The sequence below is a fragment of the Pan troglodytes genome, chromosome 2 (genome assembly GCF_028858775.2).
Source record: "Pan troglodytes isolate AG18354 chromosome 2, NHGRI_mPanTro3-v2.0_pri, whole genome shotgun sequence".
Taxonomy (NCBI): domain Eukaryota; kingdom Metazoa; phylum Chordata; class Mammalia; order Primates; family Hominidae; genus Pan; species Pan troglodytes.
In genome coordinates, this window is record NC_086015.1 from 64171091 (window position 1) to 64197194 (window position 26104).

The following is a 26104-nucleotide window of genomic DNA, read 5'->3' on the forward strand; positions in this document are numbered from 1 at the left end:
ATAAGTTTCTTAATACAACAAAAGGTGCATGGCTCTTCAAATACAAGGAACAGAGGAATGAAACTGAGCTCGGGAAGTCAGGAGAGCTAGTTAAGGGAGTGAAAATACTAGTTGAGAGCCAGGTAATAAATAGGCCTAGAAGAAGTATGGGTTTTTTGTTTGTTTGTTTGTTTGCTTTGAGATGGACTTTCATTCTTGTTGCCCAGGCTGGAGTGCAATGGCACAATCTCGGCTCACTGCAACCTCCATCTCCCAAGTTTGAGTGATTCTCCTGCCTCAGCCCCCCGAGTAGCTGGGATTACAGGCATGCACCACCACGCCTGGCTAATTTTGTATTTTTTTTTTTTTTTTTTAGTAGACATGGAGTTTCTCCATGTTAGTCAGGCTGGTCTCGAACTCCCAACCTCAGGTGATCCGCCTGCCTTGGCCTCCCAAAGTGCTGGGATTAAAGGCGTGAGCCACCGCACCAGGACTGAAGTGTGTTTTGTTAGAATAAGAGAAAGAAAGACGTGGGATAGGGGCAGAAAAAATGTTGGGAAAACGGAAAGAACAGCAGGAACAGAGACCATGTAGTGGAAAAAACTTAGTATATGTGAGGAACTAAAAGGCAGCCAGGGTGGCTGGATCCTGAGACAAGGCTGGTGTGAGATGGGCAGAGGCTTCTCCAAGCAGGACTGTCCAGGCTGTTGCAGGAAAGAGGTCTTCTGTCTACTAGCAATAGAAATGATCCAATTTACTCCATTAAAGAAACAAAACTGGACATATTCAACACATTTTCTCTGTATCTAACATTTCAGTAGAAGTGATATAAAGATTGCTACCACATATTCTGCTTGCTTCACCTACATCTTACTGTATGATATGGGTAACAAATAAAACACATTCCCCCTATCTCCATTCTGTATGTATATACCATTATTTTAATTCATCATGGTATCTGAAAAGCAATTATAAATCATGATTACAGCAGCTGAAATTTGCTGAAGACTTACTATGAGCACGGCATTGGACCAACTACTTTCTGTCCATTTCCACACTGAAATCAGCTACAACCTTAAACAGACTGTCCCATCCAAAGCTAGCCTCTCAGGTTGAAAGATCATGATGGATTATGCAACAGGGACCCACCATTCCCTGACTGGTATCTTAGGGTCCAGATTCCATCCATCAGGCACACCTGGGAAGAAGGCAACCTCACTTGGCCGTCTATTGACCAGTGAATCTCAAGTATCTCTAATGATACTTGTGGTAGTGCAGTTTTCTGAGTCAGCCACCCTGGTATGAATTAGACTGGGTAAAGTGAATGTTCATCTATGGATGCAGCTTTCCATTTTTCAGTGGCTTATAACCAAGGCACACTGCTCTTAGGAGTTTATTTCAGAGAAAAAAAGTATGAACAGCCACCATCCTTAAATGTACAACCTTTTCTCTGCAACAGCTTGTCCTTAAATCCAGGACACAGGATGACAAATGGGTTTCCCTGCCAGGTCCTGAGAGGTCTGTGGGAAGGTGAGGCCTAGGCAGGAGTGGAGATCAACGAAGCATGAAATGGTGGATGTTTCCGGGGCTGCAGAACTTTGGAGAATTCCTCACGCTGTCTGCTCAACTGGTCTCAATTCTCAGTGGACTCTGTGGGGTCAGGAGGAGCCCTTTCTCTGGGTTTTCCCTCTTTCTCCCTCAGCAGAGAAAATCGAGAAAAGGACATTAAATTCAGTGCAGTCACTGTGAGTGCTAAAATATTTTCAGGATCAATGGTGGTGCTAAACTATCTCCATGTTTCTAATATATATATATATATATATATATATATATATATATATATTTTTTTTTTTTTTTTTTTTTTTTGAGATCGAGTCTCACTCTGTCGCTAGGCTGGAGTGCAGTGGCGCGATCTTGGTTTACTGCAACCTCCGCCTCCCGGGTTCAAGTGATTCTCCTGCTTCAGCCTCCCGAGTAGCTGGGATTGCAGGCATCTGCCACCACGCCCAGCTAATTTTTGTATTTTTAGTAGGGACAGTTTCACCATGTTGGCCAGGATGGTCTCCATCTCTTGACCTCCTGATCCGCCCGCCTCAGCCTCCCAAAGTGCTGGGATTACAGGCGTGAGCCACCGTGCCTGGCCTGTTTCTAATATTTTTAAGACTGAAGTGCTTTTAAAAAAAAAAAAAAAAAATCTTATGGCTACACCACAAAAATGCAGTGTCCTTGGGTAAGGGACCCACCCAAGCCCCTTGGCCTTTTACTTTCCAGGTATCATTTTTCCCTTTGATAGTACTCTTCTGTCTGCAAAAAATGCTCTGTCTTGATATGCTCCTGGACTGTAAGATTTGGATTGTTTTGTTTTATATTTTGTTTATGTTTATATGCATCTTATATTTCCCTGAAAACTAATTAACATTGTTGGCCTTTCTAACTGGAAAAAAAGTCTATTATTTTTATCCTAGTGTTACAAAACAGAAGTTCAGAGAGAAAATATAATTTGGCCAAAATCACATGGCTAATGAGAAGTCAAGTTGGAACCTGATTACAAATCTATTTGTTTTCAAGGTCCATGCTTTTTTTTTTTCAAGCTCAGATAAATTTCACATAATATAAAATTAACCATTTAAAATAAACCACTCAGTGGCATTTATTAATACCAATTCATAATATTGCACAATTATGTCTATCTAGTTCCAAAGCGTTTTCATCATCCCAAAATAAAACGCCATGCCCACTCAGCAGTTATTTCTTACTTTCTTTTTCCCCAGCCCCTAGAAATGACCAACGTGCTTTCTGTCTCTATGGATTTACTTATTCTGGATATCTCATATAAATGCAATCATACATTTGAGTCACTACAGCAGTTAACACAGTGCCTGGCACGTAGTGAATTTTTAAAAATATAGGTTGACTGTGTGAACGAAAGGATAGGGGTGGATAATGATTAAACCACCATAAAATCCTGAGCTATTGTTCTAATATCCACTGCATGCTCTCCACAAATGCTCCTTCGAATTTTATCTTCTGTGACAATGACACTATGTCAACCTATCCACAGAGCCCAGCAGTGTTAATGCCGCATGTTAATAAAACACCCGTCTTTCCCCATAGAGTTGGATTTTTATAAAATGGAGCTTTAGAATCTAGATAACCAGGGCACAGTACACTGAATGTCTACTCCTAATATGTTTGCACAAAGCTAAACTACACATATTGCTACCTAAAATATAAAACTAATGTGAGTGCCTACAGAGGAAAATGTGGAATGCTGAATAGGGTGAGCCCCCTGCTATTAGCCTGGAAATGATGACTCTGTTGTGAATCTGTCCTACAGGGTATCTCAGGGTCTGAGATAATAGCATAATTATATATGCTAACTCTTCCTAGTTATAATATCTTAGAAGACGAAAGACATAGGGTAGGAGGGAAGAAAAGTTAAGCCAAACAAAAAGAAAAGACTAAATTATTTTTACTCAACATAATGACTCTTTCGGAAGTCTAAATGGCAATACGAGCAAAGTTACAATGCATACTTCAGAAAGGAGAGGTAAGATAGAAGATAAAAACTGTGCACACTTATACACATATTCTACAAAGGACAATAAAATGAGAAATGCACAGTTTTTCAGAAGGGCAACCAGAACACCTCTACCTCCTCTAAAAATTAGGATATCACCAACAAATCGTTCACCAAGTTAGAAGTTGAAGCATTTTAAAACTCAATGCTATTAACAGCATACTTGATATAAGCAGAAGACAGTGGGTTTCATTACTGTTAACTACCCTAGTACAACCCACAGAAACCATGACTCAGTCTGAAGTAGCACACTCCAATAGAACTTCCTGTGATAACAGAACTGTTCCAGATCTGTTCTGTCCAATATGGTGGCCACTAACCACATATATTTACTGAGCATTTGAAACGGGGCTAATGTAGCTGAAAGACGAGTTTTAAGTATCATTGAGTTAATTAAACTCAAAGTTAAATTTAAATAGCCACATGTGGCCAGGTGTGGTGGCTCATGCCTGTAATGTCAGCACTTTGGGAGGCCAAGGAAGGTGGATCACCTGAGTCAGGAGTTAGAGACCAGCCTGGCCAACATGGCGAAACCCCGTCTCTACTAAAAATACAAAAATTAGCCGGGCATGTTGGTATGTGCCTGTAATCCCAGCTACTCAGGAGGCTGAGGCAGGAGAATTGCTTGAACCCAGAAGGCAAAGGTTGCAGAGAGCTGAGCTCGTACCACTGCACTCTAGCCTGGGTGACAGAGTGAGACTCCATCTCAGAACAACAACAACAACAACAAAAGCCACATACTAGTAGCTACTATATTAGAGCAACTCTATCAGATATTAATTAGTAAAGAATATAGACATACTATCTAGCATAGTTTACCTGCATTTCATAAGGGCAATCAAAATAGCTTTAAGCATGTGTAGTACAGGCATACTTCTCAAACTTTAAGGCTGTGTGATATATAAACAAACACCTGGCAACTGCCATATGGAAACGGACAAACACCTAGGTAGGTGGGGTAGAGATGGAACAAAGTGGAAAAACACAAGTCAGGTAAGTAAAAATCTCATCGAGGGCTGAAATGTCCCAAAGACTTGGAGAGTCAGGCTTTCCTAGGAGCTTTCCATCTTACAAAGCTGAGTATTGGCAAATGCTACCAGAGAGATTTAGCACGAGGAGGAAGCTGGTTTAATGAAAAGAGCTGCGTCAATCATGAGCCGATGGAAGTCCTGCTATAGCCTTTGGCTATCGAGCCATAAAATCCGTTGCTTGGAAATATGAACCCCTTTTGGCTACTTAATGTTTTCTCCAATTCCTCTAACTCAGGGAAAAGGATCACGGAAAGAAACCAAGGAGGGCAAAGCAAGGAGAAAGGCCAGAAATCCAAAGAGGAAGACCAGAAACAGGAAGAAAAAATACAACATAAAATTTTGAAAAAAAAAAATGCTCATAGGGAGACTGGATGCTCCCAGGGTGAAAATGATGAAAAATCTGTGCGAAAGAGCATGCCCAAGCAGTTAGCAAAGACCTTTGTGAATTTATGTACAAAACCACAAATTACACACATGCTTCCCAGGAACAACAAATGCTGCCCATAAAAATAAATACCTGCCATTAAAATAAATAACAAGGAGGGGAAGGAGAGAGAGGGTCAGGGAAATAATACAATAAGCCAAGGTTAAAAAAAAAAAAAAAAAAAAGCTAAAAGAAGTTGAACTTGACCTAGAATTTGATAGTCAGTTACTTAATCCAGAAAAAATGAAACTGCCAGGCAAAAGTACTAGCACAAGCGGCTATGAAAAAACTAAAGGCATTCACAAAGGTATTGGCAACTCGTCTTATGATCAATTTCTCCCTAACACTAAAGTTTCCAATTAAAAATAAAAAACAAGTGAGGTAAAAGGAATGATTCTAACTATAGTCCCTTCGCATAGAAGTAGGTCAAAACAGAAGAGGCTTACTGGGATTGGGAAACAGACAAATTCCATTTTGTAATACACCATGGAGAAAGGTGTTTATTGAAAGTGGCAGCTTTAGCACCATTGTTTTGCACTCTGAGATTAGTGACTTTTGAATCACCTCCTATGGTATTACTTTTACTGTGCATTTAGCAATGTCAGCTGAGATATAATTATGCCAAACCTAGTGATATGATCATCTACCTTTCAGGTTCAGCTAAAGAGTTCTCACTCCATCAAGACTTCTTTTTCTCTGAAAAGGATTCCCACTAAAATACTGTCATTTCCTTTGCTTTGTCACAATCACATTTTGGTATAGGCTGGACTGGGTCAGTGCTGTGAATCTGAGAGGAGATAATGTACTTCAAGTCCCAAAGCATTTTGAGTTGCTGGTATGCCACATAGGATTACAATCACAAAAGAAAGTTAATAGTGTGACTCAATGCTGAGAGTCCTAGCTACGGGAAAGTGAGACAAGATTGGTTTCATACCTGGCAGCACTAGAATTTAACGTTAATATGAAGTGTCCTGATTAGCTATTATATAAAACCCTGAAAGAAGAAATTTCTGTTCAGGAGGTATTCAGAAGAACTGAGGAGGATAGCTGGCTATTTAGTGCCAGAGAGCCAAGTCAACTTCCAATCCCCATGGGCTTCTTCAGTGCACCTCACCTATGGCCAAGCCCCATCTTTTTATTTCACAACTGTTAACTTCCCAAATGGGTTAGCAAGGGAAAACTATCATTATTATAAAGAAGCACAGATAAGGCAGACACAATGGCTCACACGTGTAATCCCAGCACTTTGGGAGGCTGAGGCGGGCGGATCACCTGAGGTCAGGAGTTCGAGACCAGCCTGGCCAACATGGTGAACCCTGTCTGTAATAAAAATACAAAAATTAGCTGGGTGTTGTGGCGCACACCTGTAGTCCCAGCTACTCAGGAGACTGAGGCAGCAGAATCACTTGAACCCAGGAGGCAGAGGTTGCAGTGAGCCAAGATCATACCACTGCACTCCAGCCTGGATGACACAGCAAGACTCTGTTGGCGGTGGTGGGTGTAGGGAGAAAGAAAAAGCACAGCTATGTCAAGTCAGATTCACTTCATCAACTCTAAGATTTAAATAATACTAACACTTTACTCACTATTTAAACTACGTTGTTTTTCGCCCATTAGCTCTTCCTCAGCAATCTGATCCCATGTGATATATATTGAAGAAAGACTTTCACAGATCAAATAAGGTAGGGAAATTCTGAAAACTGAACTGTATTCCTAGATATATACCATGGTATGAGCATATTAAAGACCCTGAGAAGTTCTGCAGTAAAGAAATCTGATATTGCCCTCGGTATTCTCCTAAAGCATCTTAGCTTGGGGACGATTTTCCCTTTGTTCTTTATATAAAATACGTATTACCATCTCATATTCAGAGCCCTATAAAATATACTTCAAGAAATACTGAGGGGCCCCTTAATTACACTATAAGACTCTTAACATACAGTAGGTTTGTAAAAAGATAGTAAAAGGGATTAAAGATTCCTCAGAATTAGCTTTTCATGGGCAGCAAAAGAAGTGAGAAAAGAATGGTATTTATTGCTACCTACCACGTGGCCGCATTCCATTAGGCGCATTTCAATCTCAGTAAATCACCGCAACAATTCTCTAGTAGGTATCATTATTCTCTTTTATGCAGAAGAGAAAACCAAAGTTCACAGATGTCACACAGCCCACTCACGGTCCCAGAGTTAAGAGACGGCAGGGCAGGGATTTGAAAGGCCTGTGCCCTTTCCCCTATATCACAGTGGTGTAATCTTTTCACACTATGCATACTTCTATAAAGCAAAACCATTTTGAAATATCTGTCCTGTGTGACATCACAATATTGTTAATGGTTTCCTTCTGTTTCCAGTTGTCTGCTTAGTATAATGAAATTAAACCATTAAAATGGAAATGGAACTTGTTCCGTGACCTTCCCTTTGTGAGAATATGCCAAAGTAAATCAACATGGGATTTTTGGAGGACATGCCTTTTTTTTTAAGAACAGGGTCTTTCTGCCAAGACAGGAAAACTTATAAGAAATTAAACTACCTAGCTACAGGACCTCAAATATTAGGTTATAATACATGTTTCTGTAGGTTGTAAGTGTGTAAAAAAAAAAAAAAAAAATAGGTTCCTTTAGGTTTAAGAAATCCCAGGTCATGAAAACAGGCATCTGGCCCACGCTAGAACCCTGGTCTAGAACACTAAGGAAAAGCTAGGCCATCTTTCATTTCTTCCTGACATCTTGGTCTCTCTAAACGGGTTCTCTTTGTTTTGCATGCTACATGAAAGGAAACAGCTACCATTAATTCTCCAGTATTGCTCTCTCCTCATATGTGAGGTCAAATAGATTCAAGATGGAATCTGAATGACAGTTCTAAATTCTCTGAGGAATTAGAGCCCAACCTTGGAGGCAGTCCTCCACGGGGACTATATGTAATATATTTATGTAATGTAAATATGGCCAATGGAAATTACACAGCTGTAACCACACAAACTGGGACAAGCAGCCTCTGGATAGCATGGAGAGCAGTGGTGTTCAGGCCACCAAAACAGCTTATACAAAGACTTGACAAAAAGCACACAAGCTCGTCAATGGAAAATTTATGAGATAATGCTGAAGTGATTTTTAACTAGGAAGATCACGGGCAGCAAAGTGAGTCAAGTTTTAAATGAAAAGTAGAAAAAATATACCGTGCTGTTGCAACAAAAATAACCCAACTTGTGCTTATGCTGAAGTTATAAAAAGGAGAAAGAGAAAAACTTCACACCTGCAGCAGCATCATTAAAACATAACAGGATGGTTTGGGTTTGTCAGAATTAAGGGCCACCTGCTGTTCCACACTTCACCCTCACCCCAATCCCAGTCCCTGAAAGAAATGAAAAGAAAGCTGAAGGAATTTTCATGGAGACAAAATCGAGCAGAGACTGGATCTGCCAAAGACTATTTTTCTAGTCTTCAAGAAATATCCTGAAGTACTGTTTCTAAGAGCTTCATTTTAAAAAATATTTTAACTCTATGTTTGTCTTAGGCATTCAGAACATAAAATGTACATTTTATATTTTAATTCTCTGTTAGAAAAACAGGGCATATGTTGTAAAAATGTATGGAGGTCTTCCTTTATAATTTGACGTTGATGCTTTTTCACAGATAAGCATTTATCTTTCAGAATCTAAATAAAATACCATATTTAAATTTTGGAATTTTAATCTGTATCTGGAAGAACCAAACAGAATTTTCACCATCTCTGAATTACTGGATTGCAAGATTAAAGAATCAAGTACTTTGATCTTATTTAACTTGTATAGTACTCACAAAATTTAAAACACTGCACATATTTTAAACAAACTAAGTAAGCATTTACTTATATTTGATAATCTGGATATTTTTGAATTTTCTATTTTAAAATGAAGGTGAGGAGGAAAAATTACAGTCTCTTTAAAGTACCATGAGTTAAACTGCCACATTGATGGTACCATTTACCAACCAGCTATGAGAAGTAACAAAATAAAGTCGCACCAGGAATATTACTATTACTCTCTACAATCATTACACAGATTACAAATTTTTTTAATTTTTTTTTTTTTTGAGACTGAGTCTCACTCTGTCACCAGGCTGGAGTGCAGTGGTACAATCTTGGCTCACTACAACCTCTGCCTCCTGGGTTCAAGCGATTCTCCCACCTCAGCCTCCCAAATAGCTGGGATTACAGGTGCCCACCACATCTGGCTAGTTTTTATGTTTTTAGTAGATACGGTGTTCCACCATGTTGGCCAGGCTGGTCTCGAACTCCTGACCTCAAGTGATCTGCCCACCTCGGCCTCCCAAAATGCTGGGATTACAGGTGTGAGCCACAGTGCCTGACTCCAGATTACAGATTATTATCCTCATTTTACAGATGGGAACATCTAGGTTCAAAACGGTAAAGGAATTTCCCAAGGATATATAGCTATAGGCTAGGATTCATGGCCTGGTCTAATGTCAGAAGCACCCCCTATTACCACTGGCATCAACAGAAGACCAGAGTAGAGTTTAGGTTGTTAGTAAAGACATGTTTAATAAGCACAAAGCCTCTTGGTAATAATTAAAATTGAAAATCTTCATACAGATTTGTGATCTGGTCTCACAAAGTGAAAAGCTCAATGCATTTCTTTTGCATTTATTGACTTTAATTTTCATTTCCATAGCTCTTTATAGCCTTCAAGATATTGTCACATTATCTCATTCTGACAGTTATATCCTTCATATTTTAGCATTTATTAAGTTGTTACATGTCTGACTCCAAAAGAAATGGAGGTACACCCTCCTATATATATCTCTACCTGTGATACATCATAGCAATCACCTTATGCATGATGCTCTGAAAAACAAATCCAAAATATGCAACAGCATAGATAAATGGGATCACAAAATCCCTGGTGGGGACTTTTAATTATATGCTAAGTAAGAGGCAGGTTATGCAGAACTTTCTGAAAAAGGGGCAGAGGGTTTTCAGAACGATATGAGATAACTTCTAGGCTGTTGCCATGGCACTTGTAAACTGTCCTGGCGCCAATGGGAGTGTCTTTATGCTAACGAGCAATGAAGGCAACTAGAGGTTGCTTTCCTCCCCACCTGGTAGTTTTGGCTAGCTTCTTCACTGCATCTGAAAACGGGATTGACTAAATCCTGCTTCTATTAGTGGGACCATGACCTGAAAACAAATCCTACAGGCCTCCTACCTCAACAAGGCAGCATCAACTGTTCTCACAATAAACCAAATATCAATGATTCCATGATTTGGTGAGAGCACTGCCTATTAGCATCTTTAAGTAGCACAAAACATGGCAGCAGATGCTCTCCTTCATATTAGGTTGCATCTAGTCACTAGGCAAAATCTTGGTTAGTTTCCTTTCATTTTAAATTTTGCTCAGAGGCCCAGTGGGCACAGTGGCTGACGCCTGTAATCCTAGCACTTTGGGAGGCTGAGGCAGGCAGACAGCTTGAGCCCCAGAGTTTCAGACCAGCCTGGGCAACATGGCAAGTTCCTGTCTCTACAAAAAAATATAACAACAAAAAAGTCAGACACAGCAGCACAAACCTGTAGTCCCAGCTACTTGGGAGGCTGAGGTAGGAGGATCACTTGAGCCTGGGAGCTTGACACTGCAGTGAGCTATGATGGCACCACTGCACTGCAGCCTGGGTGACAGAGTGAGACCCTGTCTTGATCAATCAATCAATCAATCAATACTTGCTCAAATGAGTTGTTAGTTCCTCCTTTTATTCTCTATAAATGCTGCCAGTGGGGGGGCAGTGTGTAAAAAGCAGAAAAACAAAGTCAAAAAATAATGGAGGGTTAAAAAAAAAAGAAAAAAAGAAAAAATAATGGAGGGTTCCACTCCTTTAAAAGATATTCTGTCCATGACAACTCCCCCTCTGCCCATTTCCTGAAAGAATAAAAAGGATATGTAGTTCTTTCTCTCTGACATCTTCTGAATAAAGTATCACCTTCAATTCAAACAGGTAAAATATCTTGAAAAAGTGGTCAGAGGAGCTGGCCAGGCACGGTGGCTCACACCTGCAATCCCAGCACTTTGGGAGGCCGAGGCGTGCAGATCACTTGAGGTCAGGAGTTTGAGAACATCCTAGCCAACATGGTGAAAATCCATCTCTACTAAAAATACAAAAATTAGCTAGGTGTGGTGGTGCATGCCTGTAATCCCAGCTACTCGGGAGGCTTAGGCAGGAGAATCACTTGAACCCAGGAGGCAGAGGTTGCAGTGAGCTGAAATCACACCAGTGCACTCAAATCTGGGCAACAGAGTGAGACTCTGTCTCAAACAAAGAAACAAATAAACAAACAAACAAAAAAATAAAAGTGGTATGATGGAGGATTGTTTTGAAAGTGTTTTGTTCAATTTGAAGTCAACACCGTGGCTAACAAGTTTGACTGACAGTGTCCCTCAATCAGACACACTTAGAAGCTCCAAAGACTTGACCAGAGGTTCCACAGACATTCTGGGTACTTCAAAAAATCACACCACAGGCTCAAGCGTGCCATGTCACACTCTTTTCAAAACTTGACAATGCCAAGTCAATCAAGGAAACTGATTAAGTGATGCCGACACCCTCTTGCCTCCCCAGAATCCCTTTAAAACCAAGACCAACTGTGTCCAATCTCTATTAGGGCCAGTAACTTTTACTAAGAAAAAATATTTCCTACTGTGGCCCAGATCCTGATGACAGTCAACAGCGTTACGTTTTTACTTTTTAATTTTAGACTAGTTTTAAATCTACAGAAAAATTATAAAGAGTTCAGAGTTCCCATATACGCCACACCTAGTTTCCACTATTATTAGCAACTTCCATATATGGTAGAGTTGTTACAATCATTGAACTAGCATTCATAAATTATTATTTATATTAATTTATTTTTCTTTTTTTTTTTGAGTCAGGGTCTTTGTCACCCAAGCTGGAGTACAGTGACGTGATCAGAGCTCACTGCAGCCTCAAACTCCTGGGCTGAAGTGATTCTCCTGCCTCAGTCTCCCGAGTAACTCGGATTACCGGGCATTATCACACCTAATTTGTTTTTTATTTTTTGGTAGAGACCAACTCTTACTATGCTTCCCAGACTGGTCTCAGACTCTTGGTGTGAGCTACCATGCCTGGCCTCTGAGACATTACTATTAACAAAGGCCTCTATTTTATTCAGATTTCCTTAGTTTTCAATCTAATATGCTTTTTCTACTCCAGGACCCCATCCAAGATACCATATTAACATAACTTATGTCGCTTAAGACTTTTCTTAGTTGTGACAGTTTATGAGACCTTTACTGTTTCTTATGACCTTAATAGTACTGAGGCAAGTATGTTGCTGAAGTCCCTCAGTTAAGGTTTGTCTGATGTCTTTCTCATGATTGCACTATGTCTATGGTTTTTTGGGAGGAACATCACAAAGATAAAGTGCCATACTCATCACATCATAGCAACGCCCATATTATCAGCATGACTTATCACCGATGATGTTAACCTTGATCACTGGTTGAAGTATTGTTTATTCAATTTTTGCATTCTGAAGTTACTCTTTTTTCCTCCTTTTTAAGCTGTACGCTTTGGACAAGAAACCACGTGTGGCCGACATTTAAGATGTGAGAGCTAGGCTCCAGCTCCTTGCAGTATTTATGAGAACTATCCGGAATTCTGCTAAACAGATTTTTCAATTCTACCTCATTTATTTGTTTATTCAATCATTTATTTCCATCCCTATTTATTCAAATCTTTTTTTATATTTTGGGTTATAATTCAATAGTCTTTATTCTGCTGTTCGAAGCGACCCATCTTTGGCGCTTGGGAGCTCCTTGAGTTGGCTCCTATGTCCCTTTAACACACTCCCATTATTGTGATTTATTTTGTTGTGTTTTCTGAGCACTGTCTTACTTCTTGGCACTATAACATGCTCCAGTCTCATCATGTATATTTCTTGCTGAAGTCCTAGAATTTGCCATTTCTCCAAAGAACCTTGGTTTCTTTTATTGGGAAATGGAATTAGAAACAAAGATCTGGGTGTTAGGTGTATTTGTTGCTCCCAGGGTTTATTCGTGAAGCAGAAATGTACCCTGGTTTCAGTAAATGCAGAATGTCAGGTATCCACCATTTACAGCATCGAATTGAATAGTTTCATGGTGTGGGGGAAAAAAAAATCGCATGTTTCACCTATTAAACCTCACCCCAGAACCTTTAGTAACAATGATTTGTTTACCGTCTCCATGGTTTTGTCTTTACCAGAAAGTTAATAAAGTTGCATCATGCAGTAGATAGCCTTTTCAGACTAGCTTCTTTCCTTAGCAATATACATTTACTATTCATCCATGTTTCTATGTATAGTTCATTCCTTTTTATTGCTGAGTAATGTTCCATTCTACAGACGTAACAGAGCTTGTTTATTCATTCACTTATTGAAGGACATTTTGGTTGTTTCCAGTTTGGGGAATTATGAATAAAGCTGAGACAAACATTCCAGTGCAGGGTTTTCTAATTTCATAAGTTTTCATATCAGTTGGGTAAATACCTAGGTATATGATTGCTGGATTGTATGGTAAAACTATGTTTAACTTTGTAGGAAACTGCAAAACTGTCTTTCAAAGCGCCTGTGCTATTTTACATTCTCATAAGCAATGTATGAGAGTCCTTGTTGCTCTACATCCTCCCTATTAATGGTATTGTCACACACCAGTGGCTGTGTGATAGTATCATCTTGTACTAATTTGCAACTCTCTACCAACATGTGACGTTGAACATCTTTTCATATGTACATTTTCCATCTGCACATCTTTAGTGAGCTATGTATTCAGATCTTTTGATCATTTTTAAAATTAGCTTGTTTTGTTTTCTTACTGTTGAGTTGTAAGGGTTCTTTCTATATTATGGATACAAGTCCTTTATCAGATTTGTATTTTGTGTTCTCCCAGACTCTGGCTTGGCTTTTTTCTTCATAGTGTCTTTTGCATAGCTTAAGTTTTCATTTTAATTAAGTGTAACTTATGATTTTTTTCATGCATTATGTTTTTGGTGTTGTATATACCTACTAACACATTACCAAATACAAGATCCCAGATTTTTTTCTAGATTTTATACTTTTGCATTTCACATTTAGGTCTATTATTCATTTGAGTTTTTTTGTGACATATGCAAGGTCTTTGCTTAAGTTCATATTTTTACATTGGATGTTCAACTGTTCTACCACCATTTGTTGAAAAGTTATCCTTTCTCCATGTAGTCACTTTTGTGCCCTTGTCAAAGGCTGACTGAATTTGTGTGTTAGTCAACTGTTTTTCAAAAAGGCTCAGCATTTTCGAAAATCCAAGAAAACAGGAAGGTTTAACTTGAAGCCAAGAGCAACTTGACAATGGCAGGTCAATGTCATCACTACTGTGTATGTAGGTCAAACCAAGAATGTTACATAGTCATAACGGAGGTGGGCTGTGTACAGAACACCATGCATCTCCTAAGTGGTTTATAATCACTGATTAATCCTCTGCGAGTATAGACGGGCCTCATTAGCTCTAGTAACAAGGAAAGACGGTGTTAGATTGATAAAGCTAAGGTTGGGAAAGAGAAATTAGAGCAGAAGAGCTGTAAAAAGGATGGAAAGTGCCATGCCCGCAAACTTTGTAGATGGATGTTTTTACTGTATTTGTTTTTTTTTTTTTTTTAACAAATACCACCACCTTTTCATTTTCTTCCTATGTTCTACACTCCCTCAAATTAGGAGGCATAAGATATTTAAATTCAAATGGGAGCTTTCTACTCTAGCTCCCACTGATGTGTATTTCTTATTAAAGCTTTGTGATTATTTTGTATTTTACCAGTTCATGCCCGTAGAGTGTTGAGGCCTATTTTATCAAAACTGAAATAGCTCGTGATTAGAGCTTACTTAAAATATGCAAACCAAGACAAGGTCAAAGCAACCTTTCTTTCAGAGGGTCCTGTGGGGGATCAAATGGTATACATTGTGATTCATTTTCATTCTTCTTCTGTGTGTTTACCCATGATGGCCAGGGAACACAAAATACAAGCCTCTCACTGGAGTCAGCCTGCAAAATGTGAAACCCCCTCATGTCAAATTGCAATCAACACATCACAAGCCTGTCATTAAATTGGCTTCACAAAATAAAAGTGAGAAAAAAGACAAATGAAGTTACCACAGGTAATACAGAATTGAAGTGGATGAGGCTGAAGTTTAGAAGAGAAGTTGTCCTCTGAGGACCGAAGTATAAATGCAGTTTTTAAATTAGGCCATGGAGGGAAACTCTTAGATTATTCCATTGCTGGTGCCCTCGGAAGCCTTCACGGGTTTCCTGTGAAACATGCAATGTAAAACAGTGAATGCAGAATATTTGATCCTATCTTTGTGTTAATGAATCTTCAATCTAGAGAGTGGGTGATCACTTACAAAAATGGCATTCTGCTGAATCACCAGCCCTGCCTATTACATTCACCCTGCTCCTGCACAAAGCCAGAACAACTGAACAACAAGCAGCAAATAAATTTCAATAAACAGATTTATTGTCCTATTTCAAGACAAATCACAGTCTATTAAGAATAATGCACTCTAGTCCAGGTTCTGACAGTCAAAGATGCTGATTTAAGAACAGAATTGTGCTCCTAATTTAATTCATTCATTTGCATCTCTCTCTTCTAAGTATGATAATTCAGCCTTACTGATCATAGCTGGTAATCACTCCTCTGTTTTATGGTTAAAATTGTGCTTTTAAAAAATTACAATTCTACCTATTTATGTGGGGATTTTTATATATTATGGTTCTAGGATGAATGGTTATTTGATGACAATAATGAAAAAGGCAAGGTTTATCAAAGTGACCTCTGAAATTATCCCATACATTTTCAAAATGATGCACCTGTATTACACAGAGCATCATAGATTCCAAGCACATTTTCCATAACTAATGATACGACTTGGACCATCTACACCTTTTGTCAGCACTGTTTTCTGATTTCAACATAGTACAATCCATTGAATGTCAGACTCTAACAGGTGTCTATGAACTCAGGGATCTTGACAGTTTCTTTCTTTTTTTTTTTTTTTTTTTTACCATTATTACATTAAAGGCAAACAGAATTCAGTTCCTTCAAAATTAGACATTTTCAACTTATGTCCCAGCTTTCTGTTATTCCACCTCACTTTTGTACTTGGTAAAATAAATAGATCACACTGTAGATGCTGACATGCTTCTATCACATATTATGATATTTTTGCTTTATTTTTTAGTTGAAAAAGTGACTGTATTTTGTAAAATTATACACAACCAAGAGTTTAAATTGGATTCAATGTGTGTATGCTTTCCACTGAATGATTCCTTTTTCTCTGGGTCTTGCCTCAAACAAGAAACCATTAATGAGTAGTGAAAGCTTTGGACACAGATTTTGTGAAGTTTCATATGAGTTAAGGAGTGCCTTCATTTCATCCTTCAAATTTTGACAGTAACTATTTTTATAAAGAAATTAATTCAGCTCTTCCAAACTTCTTTATATTGCATCATAATATATATCACACCATGATGACAAACATTGAATCCATTTCTATTAAAGACAAACATGCACAATTTCCATCTCAAGTGAAATCTTGAGCAAGGATGGAAACTTCTCAAAGAAAGAAATAATAGTAAGCCACCTTGTATTCTTAAGAATGCAGAATTTCAAAATGAGACATTTCTGAGCTGCCTCTCACAAAGCAATTTTTTTTTTAGTCGCAGGGCACCCCAGTAGAAGTTAAAAATAGATTACACTTCTATTCATCTAAAAGAAGGACACTAATATGAGCACTGTAGCTTTCTGCATTTCAGTAAAAATCAGAAATGATCTGCAGCCCGGTGAATAAAGTTGATTCACTTAGAGAACACCAGCATTTCTCTCCTCACCTAGCTTTTGAAAGCAAGCCTGAGACAGCCCCTGCCTACAAAATTGCAGAGGAATTACTCTCAATTACAGGCTTCTGTCTGTTAAAAAGTAGAGCTGGTGATCAGTCTGACCTTTTTTCTCTGACAAGTCAAATAAATGAAAGGGAAAAAAAAATCTGACAGGTGTTCAATTTAGAAGCTGGGGGTGGGGGAAAGAGGAGAAAGAAAAGAAAAGCTTGTATTATCTAACTAGATCTCCGGATTTTTTTTGTATTATTCATCTTATTGTAAAAGTTCCTTTTCAGTGAATAAATTGCATGTGGCAATGTAATTTTGCTTAAAGTCACTCACTTAATGTTTTAATTTGAGTATCATTTACTGAAATCTTCCCACAATCAATCATTCAGGCTTTTAGTTTCATACTTTAGGGCAATTCTGCTGAATGCTACAACTCTGCCCTACCCCCATTCTTCCTTCCTTCTTATAAGTAGATTACAAATGACCACAGAAGAATGACTTTTCTAGTTCCCTACATCTGCTATATTTATTGCAAGACATGGCTTGTAAACACCAGCCTCCACATTTTACCTGATAATGCGATCATTACAGAATTCACTAGAATTTGGTTGGCATTGGTATTATTTGAATGTGAATGTTTTAGTAATGACATGAATCGTTTTTCAGCTCTCTGACATTTACCCACGTTTTTTCATTTCAAAAGAGTAACTACTTTGCTAAGGACTGAAAAAGTTGTTCTGATGAAAGTTAAATTCTAAAACATTCTGTATTCTTCGGAGTTGGTTGGTTAGGTTCTTGATAATCCAGCACTTGTTCAGCAAAACTACTAATTAGAGGTGGAAGCCATGTATGCATTGAACAGTTACCTCTTCAAGTTTCAAAGAGAGAAGAAGGACCAAAGGATGCTCTTTCCCTTAGGAACCCATCTGACCTGCATTTAGGCCAGTTAATGATGACTTCCATTCAGCTTTGAAGCATGTTTCTTTTAAGTTAGCTACTTTTCAGTAGGGAAAAACTATTTTGAGAATTAATCATTCTCAAACATCATACAGAAGCCAACCAGTTAAAATACCACAATCTTAAACAGACCTGCAAACAACATTTGGAAAGTTGAATTGTGATTGACTGATGACATCACAGAACCAAAATAACGTCCCACATTCACTTCTTGCTCTGTTATTTTTGTTTGCTTCATAACAGTCCGAACTGCTTTTCTGAGATGGCTGAGACAGTTTTCTCAGAAATGATGCGGTGAAATGGCTAATGGCCAGAGAGTGGGAGTGAGATCAGACCAGAAAAACAAAAAAGAAAAACTAAAAGAAAAAAGGTGGAAAAGGACAAAGGTGATGTACACATACCCCTAAAAGCTGGCCAAAAGATAGTTATAGTAAAAATTCTAAGGGAGGGCTGGGCGCGGTGGCTGACACCTGTAATCCCAGCACTTTAGGAGGCCAAAGCAGGCAGATCACCTGAGGTCAGGAGTTTGAGACCAGCCTGGCCAACATGGTGAAACCGTGTCTCTACTAAAAATACAACATCACTGGGGACTGTTGTGGGGTGGGGGAGGGGGGAGGGATAGCATTAGGAGATATACCTAATGCTAAATGACGAGTTAATGGGTGCAGCACACCAGCATGGCACATGTATACATATGTAACTAACCTGCACATTGTGCACATGTACCCTAAAACTTAAAGTATAATAATAATAAAACTTAAAAAAAATACAAAAATTAGCTGGGCGTGGTAGTGCACACGTGTAGTCCCAGCTACTTGGGGAACTGAGGGAGGAGAATCCCTTGAATCCGGGAGGTGGAGGTTGCAGTGAGCCGAGATTGCACCCTTGCACTCCAGCCTCAGCAACAGAGTGAGACTCCATCTCAAAAAAAAAGCTAAGGGAGATTTTGAAGTTGTGTCTTTTTCCTGTGACTGGAAGGCCCTGGGAAGCTAAGAAAATTTTATTGAACATCTGCTTTGCTTCCAGGAGATAAAGTCTTCCTGATACTTCCTTCTAATTTAAGTGAGGCAGTATCCCACAATTAAAAAAAAAAAAAAAAAAAAAAAAAAAAAACAATGGTTCCTTTCTCCAAAGAGTCAGTCAGCAATGATCAAGAAAACAGCACAGTGGTGTATACTATACAGCTTTGGTACCAATGCCAACAACCCAAAGTGATAAAAATTAAGAACAGAATTTATACAAAAATAATGCTTAAACACATGTTTTATTAAAAGCTATAGAAAAAGGGATACATTTGAAATAAAAATAGCAGTATTTTCTGCTTTAATAACCAACTGTTGACTAGTCTCGTACTTAGAAAATGGCAGGTTGTCACCTAGTGAACTACTCAAAAATCTCTCTAACTAGCAAGATAAAAAGCAGTATTTCAAGTCCACTGAGCTGAAATGAACATACCATACGAACATAATGGCAGTGTACATTGCTCACATACAAAACCACATCATAAAGCCGTAGTGATTAGAAGGGCATAGTGACCAAAGCATGATCCTTTCCTCCAGAAATAGACTCAAACACACTGAAAAGTAGTATTTTTTTATATGACATTGCAAATTCATGAGGCCAGATGAATTAATCAACAAATGTTATTTTGGGAAAGTGAGGACATTGAAAAGAATGTGAACCCTACCTCACACCTTATCCCAAATAAATTGGAGACAGATTAAAGATTAAAATTTTTAAGAATAAAAATGTTCCATTTAAAACATAAAGCACTGAAAACAGCAAAATGATTTAAAATACTTTTAAAAAGTCATTTTTAAACATTTTTACAGTGGGAGAAACCCAAAAGAAAAGACTAACAAAGCCAATTACATAAAATGAAAAGTTCAGATAATACAAACCAAACAGAAAACAAACCAAAACACCTACAATCAAAAAAATAAAGGTAAAAGCCTGGGTGTGGTGGCTCACACCTGTAATCCCAGCACTGAGGATTGGAGACTGAGGCGGGCGGATTACTTGAGACCAGGAGCTCGAGACCAGCCTAGCAAACATGGCAAAACCCTGTCTCTACCAAAAATATAAAAATTAGCAAAGCATGGTGGTGGGTGCCTGTAATCCCAGCTACTCAGGAGGCGGAGGCAAGAGAATCGCTCGAGCCCGGGAGGCGGAGGTTGCAGTGAGCTGAGTTCGCATCACTGCACTCCAGCCTGGGCAACAGAGCAAGACTATGTCTCAAAAAAAAAAAAAAAAAAGTTAAAGGATAGACAGGCAAAAGTTCAATGGCCTTTGAAAAAGGTAAACTGAGGGCTGCTGAAAGCCCTAAAGCAAGGAGACAAATGCAGATGTAGGTTTAGGACTCAGCATGAATGCTGTGGCTGGAGACATGGGGTATGGCAGATGCCTTTCATGAAAGCCAACAGAGACTCATCTCCCTACCTCCCAAATGGCTGTGGAGGAGTTTCCGTTCTGTGACTCTGCCTCTCCTGTATGGGTGGACACGTAACCAGAGGTAAGCATCTGATCTATGAACAATCAACACAGAGATTGAGTTGAGCCATGCTCTCTACAGGGCATTCAGAAGTAAATGGGATTTCCAAGTTCAATTAGCAGAGTTGCCTGCATCTCATATTTGACACCTTTACCCTACATGCTGCTTACCTGCCCAGGATCTGAACTTCTGGATATGTATCTTTATTTCACCCCACACTCTGAGTCCTAACTTTCTACCCTCTAAAATGATTCCACCACCATCCGTGAAAGCAGAACTGATAACTACAGGCTGCGTGACTCATGTTTGGTTTTGACTTTTCGTAACCACAATCCACATTAAGAGCTTTTCCAAATAATTGTTTATATGTTATATGAACTTCATAATTTTGAATGACACAAGTTTCTACTGAAGTGACTGGTCTGCCACTTCCACTGCCAGTGAAAGAATATTCTCTCTGTGTTTTTAAAATCATTCATTCTAAATGACACTGGGGTAAGATGACCGAAAACTAAAGGGATGACATTTTGCTTAAAAGGTACAATTGTAAACACCAGACTGCACTCAGAAAAATGGAGATTTCTCAAAATTTAAAATCCTCAACCATGAGAAGGATAATTAACAAAATACACTTCAGAAATATGAACACTTAGAATGCACTTTGTCACTTTACGAGAACTACTGTAATCGTGCCCAAGCCTAAATGCGGATGTGAGTATAATCACTGATCAGTTGCAGCAACACTGCTGCTGAGAATGGACCTGCATCAGAAGACATGCCGAGGGACAGAGCTGGTCTCAGCACCCTTAGGTTTCAATGCATGTAAGAGCCAGTGTTCAGGCTGCAAAGGTATGGGCATTTGTCTTTCCAGGCTAACAGAGGAGGAGATAATGAGACTCTACATCAATTTCCCAGTATATTCTGCAAAGTGATAACGAATTTCTAAAAGAAAACTAAATAAAAATATCATTTAGTTGGCTAAAGAGCTTCCAGAAGAAAGGCCTCAGACCATTTCAAAAAGAAAATGGACAACTCTCAAACACAGGGACATAGATGAGGCAGAAAAGAAGAAATATGCATACCTATAACCATGGCCTTGACAAGACATTTTATAGAAAGGTAAGATCCAAGTCTTGAGGCACTTGCTCAAGCATTCAAATATTTCTGGGGCCAATCAAGTGCTGGCTGTGGAGATGCCACATCCTGACCCTGCAAACAGTTTAGTGGGGGACACAGGCTTTCACATATATGACTGTAGCACAGTGTGATATGTCCAATGTCAGGGGCCAGTAATGAGAACATGGGGGCAGGAAAGGTAGGAGAGAGTCCTCACACCTCAGCCAAAGTGGTTCAGGAAAACATCCCAGGAAAAGAGGTGTTTGATACGGGTATTAAAAAATGGGCTCACTTTCCAATCTAAAGAACTTGAAAGTATCATAGACGACACAAATGTGAAGACATCCAATGATCATGGATTGGAAGAATATCATGAAAATGATCATAATCTGATTATCCAAAGCAATCTACAGAGTCAATGCAATTCCTATCAAAAAACCATTTTTTTCACAGAAATAGAAAAATCAATGCTAAAATTTGCATATGGAACCAAAAAGAGCCCAAATAGCCAAAGAAATCCTAAACGGAACAAATCTAGAGGCAACACATTGCCTGACTTCAAATTATACTACAAAGCAATAGTAACCAAGACAGCATGGTACTAGTATAAAAGTAGATTTATAGGCCAATGGAACAGAATAGGGAACCTAGAAATAAAGCTAAATACTTAGGACCAAGTGATCTGAAACAAAGCATTAAAAAACATAAACTGGGGAAAGGACACTCCATTTAATAAATGGTACTGGGAAACCTGGATAGCCCCATGTAGAAGAATTAAACGGGATCCTTATCTCTCATCATATACAAAAATCAACTCAAGAGGGATTAAAGACCTAAATCTAAGACATGAAACCATAAAAATCTTAGAAGAAAACCTAGGAAAAACTCTTCTGGATATTGGCCTAGGCAAACAATTTATGACTAAGACTCCAAAGCAAATGAAACAAAAACAAAAATGAATAAATGATACCTAATTAAACTAAAAAGCTTCTGCACAGCAAAAGAAACAATCATCACAGTAAAAAGCCCACAGAATGGGTGAAAATATTTGCAAACTATGCATCTGACAAAGGACTAATATCCAGAATCTGCTAGGAACTCAAACAAATCAGCAAGGATAAAAAACAAATAATCCCATTAAAAAATGGGCAAAGGACATGAACAGACATTTCTCAAAAGAAGATATACAAGTGGCCACCAAACATGAAAAAAATGCTCAACATCACTCATCATCAGGGAAATGCAAATTAAAACCACAGTGAGGGCTGGGCGCGGTGGCTCACACCTGTAATCCCAGCACCTTAGGAGGCCGAGGAGGGTGGATCACCTGAGGTCAGGAGTTCTAGACCAGCCTGGCCAACATGGAGAAACGCTGTAACAACTAAAAATACAAACATTAGCCAGGCATAGCAGCAGGGAGCTGTAATCCCAGCTACTCAGGGGGCTGAGGCAGGAGAATCACTTGGACCCAGAAGGCAGAAGTTACAGTTAGCCAAGATCGCACCATTCCACTCCAGCCTGGGGGACAAGAATGAGACTTTGTCTCAAAAAAACAAAAACAAACAAACAAAAAAAACCACAGTAAGACACGATTTTACCCCCTCCAGAATGGTCATTATTAAAAAGTCCAGAAACAATAGATGTTGACATGGATGTGGAAAAAAGGGAACATTTATACACTGCTGGTGGAAATGTAAATTAGTACAACCTTTATGGAAAATAATATCGTGATTTCTCAAAGATCTAAAAGTTGACCTACCATTCTATCTTGCGATCCCAATACTGGGTTTCTACCGAAAGGAAAGTAAGTCATGAGATCAAAAAAGACACCTGCACACATATATTTATTGCAACACAGTTCACAATTGAAAAGACATGGAACCAACCTAAGTGACCATAAGCCAATAAGCGGATAAGGAAAATGTGATATATATATATATTTATATATATTTATATTTATATAAGTATATTTATATTTATATATAATTATATATGTATATATATAATTATATATATTTATATACATATAAACATGATATATATACACACATATATATATGTATACCATGGAATACTACTCAACCATAAACAAGAAAAAAATAATGTCTTTTGCAGCAACTTTCATGGAACTGGAGGCCATTATTCTAAGTGACGTAACTCAGGAAAGAAAAACCAAATACCACGTGTTCTCACATACACAGAGGAGCTAAGCTATGGGTATGCAAAGGCATACAGAGTGTTATAATGGACACTGGAGACTCAGAAGGGAGGGTGGGAGGGGCGTGGGGGATTTTAATAAACTACATATTGGGTACCATGTGCACAACTCAGGTGATGCATGCCCTAAAATTTCAGGCTTGACTGCTATACAATTCATCACATAACCAAAAACTACTTGTACCCCTAAAGCTATTGAAATTTGTTTAAATGAAAAAAACTTGAAAGTGATACAGTTTTAATCAACCAGTTACTGAGGATGGACATATTAGTTTATTATTGCCGCTGTCACAAATTACCACATACTTAGGGCTTGAAACAACACATATTTATCCTATCGTTTTGGAAGTCAGAAGTCTGAAATGGCTGTCACTGGGGTAAAACCAAAAAGTAAGCAGGGCTGTGTTCCTTCTGGGGGCTCTAGTTCAGAATCCATTCCCTTACTTTGTCCAGCTTCTAGAGGAAGCCCACATTCCTCGCCTCATGGTGCCTTCCCACATCTTCAGAGCCAGCAACATCAGGTCGAGTCCTGCTCACACCACATCACTCAGACCTCTGCATCCCTCATCACACCTTCTCTCACTCTGACTCGCTTGCCTCCCTCTTTCATTTATAAGGACCCCTGTGAATACATTGGACCTACCTAAATAATACCAGATAATCCCCCTATCCCAAGATTTTTAACCTAATCACATCTGCAAAGTCCATTTGGTCATGTAAGGTAACATTCACAGGTGTTGGGGATTAGAATTAATACCTCTTTGGGGGATCATTATTCCACCTACCAAAGTGGGTTAGGGACCACACACCCGCCCTAAGTGCAGACGGAAGCAGCAATGGCCTAGGATGTGTAACATACATACATACATATAAACATATATACAGACATACATATATTACACATATATACATGCACACACATATCCATTACATAGATGATATCATACATATATACAATATATACATACTATGATAGTAAATGTTTTATTTGTAAAAAAATAAATCAAGCAGGATTATATTAGTCTCATTTCTTATACTTTGCTATGCTTTTGTGTGGGCAAAAAGCTGTATGGATCATGTGCTGGGGACCACAGGTAAGTACATACAGCCATGCAGACACCCTATGCATATAAACTCCACCCAACATGTAGATTACTGCACCCCAAATAGATAGATACATATATACGTAGATAGATAAAAGAACTGCTTTTCAAGTCGGTGTTCCCCATAGTGTGGTACATATTCCATTTACTAATTCAAACTTTAAAATTCGAAAAGCAGCATATTTAACATGCATTTAAAAATATATAACCATCATGTCAGTCATGATTTCATAAATGCCACAGCTTGGAACTATTCTGCCCATAGTAGTCCCTAGCCACATGTGGCTCTTGTCCATGTAAACTGTGACTAGTCCAAACTGAGATGTGCTATAAGTGTAAAATACACACAAGATTTCATAGCATAAAAAAAAGAAATCTCATTTAAAATTTCTTATTGATTGCATGTTGAAATAATAGGATACAGTGGGTTAAATAAAATGTATAATTAATTTCTCCTGCTTCTTTAATATGACAACTCAAAAATCTCATGTGCCTTGCGTTATATTTATTTTAACAGTACTGAATTAAAACAATGCCAAAGTAGTTGTGAAGTGAAAACAAAATGAGTTGAGCTAAAGCAAATATTAGTAAAGTTAGCATAAAGATATTACAAATATCTTGAAATTTCAAAGCTAATAACCTATGTTTGGTAACACTATACAACATCCCTGGAAAATGGAATCCAGCTTTTGAATATTTTCTGGAAAGGGTATCTTAGTACTTCTGAGGTTGTTCAGTGTAGTGGTAGAGGGGGTCAAATGAAAAACATCTCTTCTTTGTATTGACTGGAAATCTGAAAAACCTTTGTACATTTCTCTCCATTGCCCTTAGTTCTGGCTTTATAAAGCACAGCACAAACCTACCCACTACTATCCATAACTAGCTGGTTCTGGCCTTTTGAACCTTTAGTTTCAAGGCTCTCATGAAACTAACACAGCAGCTTTGTAACTTCACAAACTTGAAAGACCACATTGTTGGAGGAAGATTCTTACTGCAGGCCCTGGCATTCCCCATTGATGAGTTGAAATCAGTTATTATGAGGTTCTGTATACACCTTCTGATCATGGATAAAACAAATGCATATGCCTCACAGGCACAGCAGGAATTAAAAATACATTAGTTCATCGCAACTTCAGATCTGGGATTGAGGAACGTTTGGATGACTTTTTTTTCTTTTCAAATAAAGTTTAGATGAGGCAGGAATTCACTACAGAATAGAGTTCTGAGACTCTCCAGGTCCAGTTCAGTACTTGGAGAGAAATCAAATACATCTTATCTTAGGTATGGCACTAACTTTCATCAAAAAAT

The 26104-nt window shown here is 38.5% G+C and overlaps 1 protein-coding gene across 18 annotated transcripts in view; it reads right to left on the bottom strand.

The window, feature by feature from the left end:
* Positions 1–26104, bottom strand: part of FHIT (fragile histidine triad diadenosine triphosphatase) — a 1502083-nt gene that overhangs the window by 424934 nt on the left and 1051045 nt on the right. The window lies entirely within an intron of this gene.